Source organism: Rhinopithecus roxellana, chromosome 22 (genome assembly GCF_007565055.1).
Source record: "Rhinopithecus roxellana isolate Shanxi Qingling chromosome 22, ASM756505v1, whole genome shotgun sequence".
Taxonomy (NCBI): domain Eukaryota; kingdom Metazoa; phylum Chordata; class Mammalia; order Primates; family Cercopithecidae; genus Rhinopithecus; species Rhinopithecus roxellana.
In genome coordinates this window covers 14992624-15008214 of record NC_044570.1, presented here as the reverse complement: position 1 = coordinate 15008214, position 15591 = coordinate 14992624, and the positions used below count along the sequence as shown (strand labels likewise).

Here is a 15591-nt window from a genome sequence, read left to right as displayed (position 1 = left end):
CTGGAAGGTAAGTGGAGCATTAAGCCAGACTTCTAATGTGGGCTGCAGAGGAAACAATTGCAGGTGTGAAGGTGTGAATGAGAGCACTGAGGCACAGGTGTAGAGCTGTCAGCTGATAGAGACAAGATGATCATGAGGAAAGATAAGCTGGCAAAGCTTGGATCTGGTAGGTGATGTCCCTTGCAGGCTCTCTAACATAAGAGCAATGAAATGAAATTAGTCTTAAGATCAGGCTCCCATTAGCACATATATGTTGCACGAAGTTGGTTATCTGCTTTAGTGCTCCAAAAGTGATCCGGAAGACATGTGCATACGAAGTTTTGTCCTCCGGTTATAGCTTCAAACTTCCTAAGATACTTACTTTGGCATGGACATACATACTCTCAATCTCTGTTTTGTCCATGCTGTACTTGCGATCTTTAACAATTCAGTCACTTCACCACTTCCCATTTATCAGTTCAGAGTTCTAGAAAACACTGACTCTCCAGATAGCACCTATCACTGGATACCACACAGATGCTTTTCTCTACTTATCTTTTTACTCCTTCACATGATATGTTTATTGTGAAAAAACTTACATACTGGTATCATAATATAAAAGTGAAAGCTTAGGTTTGTCGAGAAACATAGTTTTTTTTTTTTTTTTTTTTTTTTTTTTTTTTTTTTTTTTTGAGATAAGAAACAGTAGGAATGTTTTATCTTCAAGTAGGAAACTTTCCCCAAGGATGACAATCAACAAAACTATTTATTTGAATGGAATGGAACTGTAATTTTGTATCCTCTACTCAGCACTTTTTAGTTGATACGTAAGTTATTAAATGCACATTTATCTATTTGTCAAGTTCTGTAGTTAGCCTTTTCCTGTAAACTGAGCTCTCTCTATGGAAAAACTTTGTATTCATAGCTTGATTCTAGCTGGATATATGACAGACTGTATGAAGCAAACTTCTGTACCACTGGGAATCACCCTTCCTTCAAACGATGGAGCATGATCTACGGTTCTCCTGTCCAGCTTGGCTCTGTAGCTGTTTCTCACTGCTTCTGCTGCCATACTCGCCACCTGCTTTGTTCTGCTACCATTTCCTATCGTATATTTGATAAAACGCTTCCAGATGAAATACTGGGTGAAACCAGGAAGAGAAATGTTTTGATGTAATTTTTTAAAACTCTGCTCCCTATATGAGAGCCACCACACTCACCCAGCATATCCTTTGATATCCCCATCGCTCCCCAGTTGCGGGTCTCATCCACATTCAGTCCAAGCTTCAGATAGTCATCAACTGCAGAGAATATGAACATCCACAAGAGGCCACAATTTGCTTTATCAAGTCTCATCATTGCAGGAAGGGTTTTTTTGAAGCAAACACAAAAATCCTTGCAAGCAAATCACTAAGCAATGTTCAGCAATAGAGAAGACAGTAAGTAAATACATGGCCTAATAAAAATGTCTTATTTACCCTCTGACAAAGTACAATCCTTCTTAGCATTTCCCCTGAGAGTGATAAGTTCAGCTTGTGTCTTTGTTAAAAAGGAGTCGCTTAACTTCAACTAGGAGACTTTCCAAAAGGTTGAAAAATGTCAGAGAAATATTAAGTATCCCATTAGTAGAACTGTAATTTTCTATCCTCCACACACACATTGTAACTGTTAAATCAGTTATCAAATGCAGATTTGTCTTTTCTCCAAGCTCAGGAGTTCACCTTTTTTCTTAAAGTGAACTCTGTTAATGGAAAGGCTTTTTATTCACGGACAGCTCGAATTTAGCTGGATGTGTGACAGACTGTATGAAGAAGCAACTCTTGTACTACTTTTTGCCTAGGGCTGGGAAACGTGATCTATTTTGGTAGAAGTTCATTAATGGCAAAAGAATGACGAGTAGTTACTAGAGTAAATCTAATGATAGGTAGAATGAAAACTAAGAAAAAGGTTAAGCCATTTTGAAAAGAATAAAGAAGTAAAGTAAAAAGGAATGCATTACAAATACATTAGATTCTAATCTTTCCTATCTAATATTGTAGCTTTAGGAAATCATTTTATTTCATGAAGGATACGATGATAATTGCATAAAAATCTGTACATATAAAAATTAGTTTCCCATTTTTCCAGGAAAAAAATTCAAGTATAAATTCTAGAGTAGTCTCATTTTAATTATAATTAAAGTGTTGGTCATCTCATTTATAAAATTTCTAATTTACATATGTAAATCAAAGAAACATTTTTAGACAACCATTACCATTTATAAATGTAAGCTTATTGCCTTTACTGAGAAAATATATTCCTCTATGAGTGGATGTGTCCCTTCTCCCACCAACTAATGACACAGCAATACACACTCATTGAATTTTATTACTAAGTAACACACTGCTACAAACAATAATTCTCCGTGTCCGTGATTATGTGTACATGTGTGAGTTGGTTAGAATGCATCTGCCTTATCTCTAAAACTCAAGAGCAAGATGAGCTAGGCTTGGGCTTTTGCTGAAGGTTGACCATGCCTTTGTGCATCAAGTGATCTGACATATCCTCAGATGCAAGAATTTTTGAACCCCTTCCTCAAAGGCTATGGCCGCATTTGTGGCATCTTTTGCACCTGTTACAGTGTAAGGATAGTCACCATTCTCCCTGCATAAGCTTCACTTCTTCTATAAACACCTGCAATTTGCTAATGCCAGCCTTAGAATCCAGAATCACAAAAGGAAAGCTCTGGGGTTCTTCCACATCTGCATAATAGATGAACTCTTTCTTCCAGTTACTTAAGTTCCGGAAGCTTTGTGAATCTTTGATATTAAAAGTAAATAGACAACTGTCAGAACCTCTGTAAAATGACATCCTCAGTCTTTGGAATCTCTCCTGACCTGCCGTGTCAAACACCTTCATGGTAGCAAAATGTCCATCCCTTTCAAATCTTGTTAAAAATTCCACAACTATTGCGTGGAACAGCTGAGTATCAAACGTATGAGTTGCATGTCTGTTCATAAACAAACTCCTCCCAACCTCACCGTCTCCAAAGAAAATTACTTTTAAAAATGATGAATTTCCTGCCACTGTTCATCTCAAGAACTTCAAGAACACTGAAAAATAAAAAGGTAACATAACATTCCTTTTCACCTACTTATTCTTCTGTATGAGACTATGAATATCCGCATTTAGTTGAAATAAAACACAGTCCCAGGGAAAAAGTAATAAGACTGGATGTTTACTGAACGCATAGGTATGTGTGGGCTACTATACTACCATTATTCTCTAAGACAACTAAAAAGGGCTCACTCTTCTCCTTTCTCACATCACAGCTGTCTGTGAAGTTGGCACTGTAGCCTAAATGTGACATCAAAGCTCTTGTTATGAACAGTGAATCTATGATAAGCCCCTCTCTGCTTGTAGTAAGTCAACTACAATTGGTTAGAGATGGATAAGATACGAAAGACTGCGTGTTTCTGATACAGCAAGATTTATACTTTAGGGAGAATGTTGATGACAAATGTAATGGAAGTTAGTGTTGAGAGAGCAGGAAACTTCATAGTTGTATTTGGGCCAAAAAGAAGAGCCAGGTTTTTGCTGTGCATGTTGGTTCATGCCTGTAAACCCAGCACTTTGGGAGGCCAAGATGGTTGGATCAAGAAGTCAGGAGTTCTAGACAAACATGAAAAACATTCTGAAACCCTGTTTCTACTAAAAACACAAAAAATATTCAGATGTGGTGGTGTGTGATTGTAAACCCAGCTACTCAGGAAGCTGAGGCAAGAGAATCCCTTGCCCCAGGGAAGAGGTGGTTGCAGTGAGCTGAGATCGCACCCCTGTACTCCAGCTTGGGCTACACAGTGAGACTCCATCTCAAACCAACAAACAAGCAAATAAACAAAGCAGGTTTAATCTTTTCACATCGTCCCATAGTCCTTGGAGACTTTCTTTGTTCCTATTAACTCCTTTTTCTCTAACTTTTTCTTCATGCTTTATCTCATTAAGTTGACCTACAGTGATGTTATCCTTTTTCCACTTAATGGATTTGGCTATTGATAATTGTGTATGCTTCATGCAGTCTTTGTAGTGTGTGTTTTTCAGCTACGTTATGATATTTAAGTTTTTCTCTTAACTCGTTATTCCAGATAGCAATTTCCCTAACCTTTTTTTGAAGTTCTTAGGTTCCTGGCATTGGGTTACAACATTCTTTTTTAGCTCAGAAGAGTTTGTTAATACCCAACTTCTGAAGCCTACTTCTGCCAATTCCTCAAACTCATTCTCTATTCAAATTTGTTTTCTTGCTGGTGAGGACTTGTGTTCTTTTGGAGAAGAGGTATTCTTTTCTTTTTGGAATTTTCAGCTACTTATGTCCTTTGTGCATTTTTTATACCTTTGATCTTTGATGTTGGTGACCTTTAATTAGGTTTTTGTTTTGTTTTCTGGAAATCCTTTTAGTAGATGTTGATACTATGCCTTTCTCTTATTAGTTTTCTTTCTATCAATCAGGTCCCTCAGTTGCAGGTGTGTTGGACTACGTTGGGGGTCCACTTCTGACAGTTTTTGCCTGAGTACCACTATCAGAGGATACAGAAAAGCAAAGATTGTTGCCTGTTCTTTCCTCTGAAAGCTTCATCCCACGGAAGCACCTGCCAGGTGCCAGCCAGGGTACTCCTGTATGAGTGTCGATCCCTGGGGGGAGGAGTCTCCCAGTCAAGAAGCATGGGATTCATGGACCCACTTGATGAGGCAGTCTGTTGGAGATCTTCAGCTCTCTTCAGAACCGCAGGCAGGAAGGGTTGCGTCTGCTGAATCTGTGCCTATAGCTGCCCTTTGCCAAAGGTGCTCTGATTCAGGGAGATGGGAGTTCTATGTATAAGCCCCTAACTGGGGCTGCTGCCATTTTTCAGAGATGCCCTGACCAGGCAGGAGGAATCTAGGGAGGCAGTCTGGCTACAGCAGCTTTGATGAGCTGCGGTGACTTCTTAGTGACTTTATTTACACTGTGAAGGGAAAGCCACCTACTCAAGCCTCAGCGTTGGTGGACACTCCGTCCCCACCAATCCCAAGCATCCCAGGTTAACTTCAGACTACTGGCTGGCAGTGATAATTTCAAGGCAGTGGATTTTAGCTTGCTGGGCTCCTTGGGCATGACGTTCACTGAACTAGACTGCTTGGCTCCCTGGCTTCACCCCCTTTTAAGGGAGTGAACGGTGCTGATTTCTGGCATTTCAGATGCCACTGGGGCATGGAAAAAACAAACAAACACAGAAACAAACAAACAAATGAAACACTTCAAGCTAGGTCACTATCTGCCCCAAAATTTTTTAATTTTTATTAAAAAGGAAAATTTTTATGTCCACTTACAATTTTTAACTTTCTACTCTTTTTATATGCCTTGCATGAAAATTTACGTTTAGCACTTTCAATTACATGTCATGATGTAACTTTTAGGCATTTTAACTTCAATGCAAAACGTGTTAAGTTTTTGTTTGTTTCTTTGTTTGCTTTTCCTGTAAATGGCAGTAACACTAAACCTTTCCCATGGGTACAAGTGAATGATATATTTACAAATTCACCTACTTAACAATTAGCACTTTCGGGAAGCTGGATTTGCTATAAAGATATTTTGAAGAATGTCTGATTTGTTCTAGATGACCCCAGACAATAGACAGAAATTTGGAATCCTCTTTATGGAAGAAGACAGTTATGTTGAGAAAGCCCTGTTCATCCCCAGTGTTTCCTCTAGCTTAGTCCCATTGGTCCTTAGAGGAACTGGACAGCAGACCGGAATTTCTCCAGTTCCAGGAAATATCCAGGAAAAGGTAGATCTTAGCAGATGGCTGAATTAAGGTTGTATGTTGGATATTCCAGTTGGAATTGGCAGAGAGACTGCCAGAATGGAGCTACATGATGAAGAGAGAGCAACAGAATGAGAGAGATAGAGATTGACAGAGAGAGAGAGACAGAGAGACAGAGAGAGAGAGAGCGAGAGAGAAGAGGGAGCCAGTGTTAGGAAGTGAAATACCTAATACTGGTGGTCAGAGGTGGATTCCTGAGACTTGAGGGTTTTAGAGCCCTGACCTGAGCCTTCCAGTTCCCTTCAGGTCTGTTGTCCTTCTCACAACATTCTCTTGATGGGTTAAATGAGAGAAAAAAAGATGGGGCAGGTGGCCAGAGACTCTCAGGATCCAGGAGTTACCTTAGGATAAACTGCCATTACCCACAGCTTCCTGGGAAGCAAGGGAGCTTGTGCTCCCAACACTGGTTCCAGTTTTCAGCATCAAATGTAAGCATTATGAAAAGAGGAGAGAAACCTGAAGGATGGCTTGACAGTCAACAGAGAGGTTTACTTTGAATCAAACTGAGAGGGGTGTCTGACCAGGTGTAGTCAGAGCCACACTCTGTTAGCGGACTAAGAGTTTTTCCCAATTCAGTCTCAAAGAGTGTATCAGAGGTTTGGACTCTCTCTTTTTCTCTTTTGTTGTGGTTATCTGACAAAGAGAGTTGTGTTTCTGTTTCTGGAGTTGCAGGCATATCCTCCATGTCTGACTTCTAGATTCCCTACCTTAGTGCTCCTGAAGGCAAAGGAATGTACTTCTTATTGGTAGTCAGAAGAGAAGCGATTCCCTTGAAATTCGTAAGGCTGAAAAGAGAGCTGGAAGTTAATGTGGCACTGTTTGTTCAGGATGAAGGTGCACCTGCTCTATCACTTTCTAGTCAGGTAGGTGCACAGCTACTAATTTTGTTTTGGTGTTTGGAGCAGTTATATACCTAGAAGTAAATTCTGTTGTCTGCAAATACAAATCAGAGAACCTGTATGACTCTATCTGATGTATTTGCCATACACAAATGTAGGCTTACATGCATTATGACCCCTGTGATTTTTAAAAATAATTTTATGGTAATTAATAATGATTACTTGGCACTGTCAAAATAAAGATTAAATTATTTTGTGTATTGAATATTCACAGTTTTAAAGGAATTCTCTAAGCTTTATATTCTTAAAATTTACTTTTCTAATGTTAAAATGCATGGTATTTTATTAAAAATAAAACTGTAACATAGAATTAAAATTACTGATATTATAAAGAACTAAATGGCTTAAATTATTCTCCTGAAGTTGTGGAAGTGTTGTTGTTGTTGTTGTTTTAATTATAGCAGCGTATAAAATCTACAGTAACATCTAACACAGCTCTTTATTTTCTCTCTCAAAAAGGAATTGTATTTAATATTTTTCTTTGTGAGATGTTTGCTGCTTTATGAGAATAGAATTCTTTTTATACAAGTAGAAGCTGTTTCATAATCTTGATTCTATTGCACCAGTGAATGCTTATTTTTCACAGAAATATAACAACTTGAGCAAGAGTGATCAGTTACTAACAGGAGTATTGAATCTCCAGAGAAGAAAAGATTCAGGGCATAGGGATTAGATTTACAGAAATATAGTTTGTTGTTTGTAATGTATGCCAGTTCAGGTAAGATATTTTCATAATTTTATATCAATGATGTTTTTATTTTAAAAACGTAAATGAGGAGCACATTTTTATCAAGTTATAAAATGAAAAGTGTACCTAAAGTACAATCAATATTCCATATACATATACATATACACATATTAAAATGCATTGCAAACGTGTACAACTTTAATGTATTTCATGTATTCTCAGGTTTTTGTATGCACTTGTTTCATTTTTCTGGTAATCCTTAAGAATAGATATTCTGTCTGATTGATGTTATCTTTCTCTCTCTCTCTCTCTCTTTTTTTTTTTTTTTTTTTTTTTTTTTTTGAGATGGAGTGGCCAGGCCGGAGTACAGGGGCAGTATGTCGACAGAATTCAAACTCTGCCTCCTGTGTTCAAGCGATTCCTCAGCCATGGCTTCCGAAGAAGCTGGGACTGTGTATATATTTGTTCTTTTTTAGAGACTGGGTTTCACCATGTTGGTCAAGATGGTCTCGATCTTCTGACCCTGTGACCTGCACTCTTTGGGCTCTCAGACTTGAGTCACTGTGCCCAGCTGATGTTATCTCTTAATGTTGCTTTTTGAAATGTACTGGCTTCCAGGTCATGTCTCACACTATCTAAAAGAGAATTTCTAGAACTTGGAAACGGAATCTATATCCTTAAGGGATCCCAATTATTTGTTTTTCTTGCCAGGTTTCAAAAGGACTTTCATGAGGAACTTAGCATGTATGTATGTTTTGTTTCACTTAAATAAAGGAAAAGATAGTTAGCGATAATGTAAATAAATAGTTCACTTAAAATTTTTGGTGATGTTAGCATAAATTAAGAAATGCAATTTTCAGTAAATCTGTCTTAGGGTAGCCTGATTTTTCTTACATCAACCTATTGCACAGTAGTACTAAAGGCATGGATATATTGTCAGAAACACACAACAAAAATATCTGTGTGTTTTCAGTGTTATTGATGTTGATTTTATGAGTAAAAATGAGGGCAAATTTATTACAGATGCTGTTATCCAATTAGAATATCTGCAAATCAGGTGTGAGTACAACATTTCAAAATTGCTGATTTATGGATATAGTTAAAATTTAGTTACTAGTTAATATCTCAGTGATGTTGATAAATATTAGGTCACATTTATATGAATGATCAACTGAGAAAATTAGCAGACTATCAAAACTAAGTTCTATGGTCTGACATTCCTGTAATGAAAATGTTATTTGTATTATTAATATTTACCTTCAAGTGGAAATAAATTGTACCCTTTACTCTTCCTCCTCTGACCATCTCTGTGCTTTGCTTTTCTCAGCCTTGTCTCACTACATCTGAGATGCTGGGATACTTTTAATAGAGGAGGAGCATATGTTATACAAACATAAATATTATATTTATTTTACATTTAAAAGGATCAAACATAGAACTCACAAAAATTGTGTTTTACAAGCTGTAACTTGAAATTTCAGCTACTTATATACAACACATGTTTGGTTTATAATATAACCTGTTTAATTTTAATTAACAAGGTTCCTGTATACATTTATATATCTTAAGGCATTAGGCAGTGTGTTTTAGGGTTTAGGAGTTTTGAATTTGAGAAAACTGAGTCAACACACTTACATACTATAATAGTACACATTGTGTACTCTTCCCTGTAAGTCCCCAAAAGTACCCAAAGATGAAACATACTAATGTTTCTGTGAAGAGAAATGAATATTCACTTTAAGGTGAAGGGTACATGAATGTAGACTTAAATAGCTTCTCTCAATTAAGTATATATTATATCAGAAACTGAGTTATCTACCAAACTTTTTATAAAAAGTCTTAGTTAATTGAGCTTTTTGAATTTTAGATAAATTATTTTGAATCTACCTTAATTATGATTTTGAAAACACAGTACTGAATAAACAGCCCAGGTGAGATACAAAGCATCATAATAGTAAAAATGCAAAGAGTTCTGCCGTCAATTGTAGGGACTATGTGACTTAGATTTGGAGAGTAAATAGCATCTTGCAGTAGAAAACGGTTGCTTTTTTAAGTTAAAAAAAAAAAAGTAGCCAGTAGTTACAGATTTAGTATTGGCGTAACTTGGCATTTTAGCAATTATGAGGGATATTCAGTGTGACTTGATAAACCATTAGAGAACCACAAATTAGTAACATCTCACTGGCTATAGCATGGAAAATTTCACAATGGACCACAGTAAGGAAGTATTCAAAATTGCCTGTAGAAAAAGATGTGTGTGCTCTATATTAGAGAAACTGGCAATGTGGAACATATGTGTTGAGAGAATTACAAGCTCTTTATAAGTTACAATAGGCAGGTATTGGTACTTGGATATTTGAGGCAGTTAAGAGATGTTAACACTGTGTCCCGGGTGTAATTTGATAAGTTGAGGGAACAGTAATGCAATTTACTGATAGGAAAAAGAGAACCTATTTGAACAGATTGCATTTTAGAAGCATATGGGACACCAAATAAAAAATTGTAATGGGGAGTTGGATACACACGTCCAAAATTTGGACTCATCTAAAAGGATCCATGTGTTACTATAGATGTAACAATGACAAAAAGTCATAGAAAGGAATGTCCTAGAATGGAAAAAATTTAAAAAAGTGTTAATGTTAACAAGGTAAATAGTATTAAGTTACCCAAAAACAATCCATAGCCTGTAAATAGTTGGTTTAATAGGTATGTAAGAAGAAGACTCTTGTGTGTGTATGTGTGTGTTTTTTTTGTTTTGTTTTGTTTTGTTTTGTTTTGTTTTGTTTTGTTTGTTTTTTTGAGTGAGTCCAGGCTGGAAGGCAGGAGTGCAATCTCAGCTCACTGAAATCTCCACCTCCTGCGTACAAGCAATTCTGTGCATCAGCCTTCTGAGTAGCTGGGATTACCAGGGCCCATCACCACGCCTGGCCAGACTGGATTTGAGAAAAATGACAATTTTTTAAAAAACTGTGGTTATGGTAAAAAGAGATCATTAGCCTTCTTCTAGAATTCTGACTTGTGTCATCTGCAGTAAAATAAGCCTAACAATAGCACCACAATTAGTTGCCCAAAGATGCCAGGAGACACAAAGTTTTATTGTTGTAGGATTTTAGAAACAAATCATACTATGTATCTGGAAACTCTCTACACACATGCTCTCTCTCTCTCTCACGCACACAAACACACAATTTTCACTCAATAGACATAATAATAAACTCACTGAAAACCTGATGATAAATGAAAGTTATTATAAATCTGTAGAACAAAACGATTAAAGGCAAGTGACAAAGTTAAATTTTAAACAACTGAAAATATTAGGTTTTGACAATTAAAATTTTCTAATTGTTCTTTGGTCCGCCATCATAAATTTCAAGCAGGTCAATTAATGTTGTACAATTGACATTAAGAGTTCTTATCAATGATATTTAATTCATGCCATTATAAAAATAGTTTGCAGTCATACATTGTTTACTATGTAACTGCACGTGTTTCCTCTAAAGTAAGGCTAAATCACATCTTAGCCTCATCTCATCCAAGAAAGTGATTAAAGTTATACATGTTGGGTTAATGTGAAAAATAGTGGCTGTGGATTAATGTGGGTTTTATGTATGAATTTATTATTCTCCTTATTAAGACAAGCATAAAATGTTTTATTTAATTAACATTAGTCTATTCAATAGGCAGCATTAAACAGATATATATATATATATAATCTGCTCTGTACCAAGCGCTGTTTGAGACAGCAGATAACAATATAGGCAAAGATAATACTAATCCAAATTGCACATAAAAAGCATTTGATACTATTGATAATGTGGCAAATGACGTGATTTTCACTTTATTATAATATTTTTTCTTTTTTTTTCCTGTGTGTTTTCTTTAAATTATACTTTAAGTTCTAGGGTACACATGTACAACATACAGGTTTGTTACATATATATATACGTGTATTGTGTTGCTGTGCTGCACCCATCAACTCATCATTTACATTAGGTGTATCTCCTAATGCTATCCCTCTCCACTCCCCAATCCCGGTGTGTGATGTTCCCCTTCCTGTGTCCAAGTGTTCTCATTGTTCAATCCCTACCTATAAGTGAGAAGAGTTGGGGTTTGGTTTTTTGTCCTTGTGATAGTTTGCAGAGAATTATGGTTTCCAGCTGCATACATGTCCCTACAAATGACATGAACTCATCCTTTTTTGTGGCTGCATAGTATTCCATGGTGTATATGTGCAACATTTTTTAAAATCCAGTCTATCACTGGTGGATAGTCTTTCCTATTGTGAACTGTGCCAAAATAAACATATGTGTGTGTGTGTCTTTACAGCAACATGATTTATAATCCTTTGGGTATATACCCAGCAATGGGATGGCTAGGTCAAATGGTATCTCTAGTTCTAGATCCTGGAGGAATCACCACACTGTCTTCCACCGTAGTTGAACTAATTTACACTCCCACCAACAGTGTAAAAGTGTTCCTATTTCTCCATCTCCTCTCCAGCACCTGTTGTTTCCTGACTTTTTAATGATCGCCATTCTAACTGGTGTGAGATGGTATTTCATTTTTTTTTGATTTGCATTTCTCTGATGGCCAGTGGTGATGAATATTTTTTCAGGTGTCTGTGGGCTGCATAAATATCTTTTTTTGAGAATGTCTGCTCATATTGTTCCTCCAATTTTTAATGTTTTTTTAATTGTAAATTTGTTTGAATTCTTTGTAGGTTCTGGATATTAGCCCGTTGTCAGAGGAGTAGACTGCAAAAATTTCTCCCCATTCTGTAGCTTGCCTGTTTACTTGGATGGTAGATTCTCTTGCTGTACAGAAGCTCTTTAGTTTCATTAGATCTCATTTGTAAATTTTGGCTTTTGTTGACATTACTTTTGGTGTTTTCGACAGTGTAGTCCTTGCCTATGCCTGTGTCCTGAATGGTATTGCCTAGGTTTCTTCTAGGGTTTTTATGGATTTATGTCTAACATTTAAGTCTTTAATCAATCTTGAATTAATATTTGTATAAAATGTAAGGAAGGGATTTAGTTTCAGCTTTCTACATATGGCTAGCCCTTTACCCAACACCATTTATTAAATAGGAATCCTCGTCCCATTTCTTGTTTTAATCAGGTTTGTAAAGATCAGATGGTTGTAGATGTGTGGTATTATTTCTGAGGGCTCTGTTCTGTTCCATTGGTCTGTATCTCTGTTTCGGTACTAGCATCATGCTATTTTGGTTACTGTAGCCTTGCAGTATAGTTTCAAGTGAGGTAGCGTGATGCCTCCATCTTTGTCCTTTTGGCTTAGGAGTATCTTGGCAATGTGGACACTTTTTTGGGGTTCCATATGAACTTTAAAGTGGTTTCTTCCAATTCTGTGGAAAAGTCATTGGTAGCTTGATGGGGATGGCATCGAGCTATTTATGACAAACCCACAGGCAATTTCATACTGAATGGGCAAAATCTGGGAGCATTGCCTTTGAAAACTGGCACAAGACAGGGATGCCCTCTCTCACCACTCCTATTCAACATAGCTTTGGAAGTTCTGGCAAGGGCAATCAGGCAGGAGAAAGAAATAAAGGGTACTTAATTAGAAAAGAGGAAGTAAAATTGTCCCTGTTTGCAGATGATATGATTGTGTATTTAGAAAACCCCATCGTTTCAGCCCAGAATCTCCTTAAGCTGATAAGCAACTTCAGCAAAGTCCCAGGATACAAAATCAATGTGCAAAAATCACAATCTTTCCTATACACCAGTAACAGACAGACAGAGAGGCAAATCATGAGTGAACTCCCATTCACAATTGCTTCAAAGAGAATAAAATACCTAGGAATCCAACTTACAAGGGATGTGAAGGACCTCTTTGAGGAGAACTACAAACTACAGCTCAAGGAATTAAAAGAGGACACAAACAAGTGGAAGAACATTCCCTGCTCATGGATAGGGAGAATCAACGTCCTGAAAATGGCCATACTGCCCAACGCAATTTATAGATTCATTTTATTTCAATTTTTAAGAGAGTATGATAATGAATTATGTACTATAATTGTTACAACAAGCTTACCCATGTTATTCTTAACCTGAAATCATTAGATTATAAAAATTACTTTTTTTCAAACAAAATTCATATTATAAATGCTTCTATAGCAAAAACAAAAATCTGGCTTCTGAATTGGAGTATAATACGATTATGTTCAGTAAGAGACATGATAAAGGGAGAAAAACTGTTTATTTATCTGTCGTTGTAATGAATAAAGACAGAAGTCATTTTTGCAGTTTTTAATATTGACTCCTAAGAGGAGTAAACAGTTGGCAGTGTAAATTTGCTGCACTGCAGTCAGCACTGAAACAAAACGACTGGTCATTAGCAAATCAGGAAACTTTGATTGTTGTCATTGAAAATTGCTTTACCAGTCATATGTGTTCCTGTACTATTAGAATTTAAATCAATTTTCTACTGCCAATTTATACCGTTGTTTTGTAATCATGGGATCCTTGCTTTACGTTCTAAACTGTTGTTTCGGAAAAATGAGTGAACAATAATTTTTTTTTTTTTTTCTTAAAACAGGTAGTCTTCAAAGGATACTCTTCTTTAGTAAAAATAATGAGGAGAGTTGGACATGGTGGAGCACTTCTGCATTCCCAAGCATTTGGAAGGTGGAGGCAGGAGTATTCCTTGAATCTCGGAGTGTGAGGCCTCATTGAGATATGAGCTCGCATCAGGCCACTGGAGTCCAGCCTGGGCCACAGAGCATAATCCTAGGTATAGAATAAAAGACAGTACTATGAAAAGTAATATAGCATTACTGTATTTAATTCACTTGTAATAATGCGTGGATAGTATATTTAGACAAAACAGTTTAAATTTGTAATATGCCAAGAGGTCAGATATTTGAGTCAGGTTGCTAGCTACCTCCTCAACTGGCTAAATCTGTGATATTTTGCAAAGTATTTCTCCTGACTGTAATTGATTTTTTATTTGTGAAATGGATTTCCTAATGTTACCCGCTTAGGAAACTAACTCAAATATTAGTTATATTAACTCAAAAACTTGTTCTGAATGGCACATATGAGGCAGTAAAATATAAGCTACTACTAGATATTAGAAATTATTTTTATCTGCTTATTTTTAAAGCTCATAGTGCACATAATAAAATTCCAGAAGACCTAGAATGGTTGTTAAATACCATAGAACACTCAAAGAGTGAGTACCAAAAATAAGCATATCAGTGCATAAAATGTATGGTAGCTTTATTTAGTAGTTGTTTCGTTGTTTGCCATAGTGTTTTCTCACAATTTTGTAGAAGCCTGTGTCAGAATTAAGAAATTTGTTATAAGAGAGTAATCATGGATGACTGAAATTAACATTTTAAGCTGATGCTGAAATTTTTAAAAAATTCTATCACATTTATAGTTGTAGTTTAATTTATTAAACTATACATTGTAACAAATTTAAAATGTTTTGTCTAAATATACTATCCACTAGAATTATACTCCTCTTTCTAAGGAAAATCGAAGTCATAAAAGGAAAACGGATACTTCCCTGCCAGAGGAGATGTCATGATCACGATGGTGGCTTTCCCAGGACAAGGCAGATCTATTGAACTCTGGATGTGCTGACCCCTGCGGTTTACCCAAATGGGGGAAACGCAGCTGCATAATTTGTGGAAGTGAAGGACTGTATTTGCATTTTCCTGTGGAAAAATAAAAGAAAAGAAAGAAATTTGACTCATTTAGTGAATATAGAACTTGAAAGAAGACCATATACTGAAACAATTCAGGGTGCCTTCAAAAATTGGTCTCCTCCAGTAGAAAACAATAAGACATCAAATGGCTATTTCTTAGAAAGATCAAGCAGTGCTAGGATGACAGTTACAAATGCTTGAGAACTTTATCTAGCTAAGGGGCTGGGGGAAAACCCCAAAGGGCGGCAGATAAATCTGGGAGATAGAGAAGTAATTTTTAAATGTATGAGCCCACGTTTATGTATTAATATTGCCCTTAAAATATTTATTTTATTAAAGGGTTAGCGTTGATTTTCTTGGTCTTGAGAAGTCTGTTTCCTTTTGGAAATGACTTGTGCGAAATGGACTAGAAACTATGTACCTAAAATAACTCAGATTTTTTCTGGAATAACAAATCATTTGCACGAGTTGTGAAGATGTTAAAGGTGTCAGCTTTCCTGCATTTATTAAAAGCGT

At 36.4% G+C, this 15591-nt stretch overlaps 1 non-coding gene across 1 annotated transcript; it reads left to right on the top strand.

Annotated features, from left to right (window-relative positions):
- Positions 1–14925: 14925 nt before the first annotated feature.
- On the top strand, positions 14926–15089 carry LOC115895697. The gene has a single exon (XR_004055841.1). It is a non-coding gene; the product is annotated as a U1 spliceosomal RNA (small nuclear RNA).
- The last annotated feature ends 502 nt before the right edge of the window (positions 15090–15591 follow it).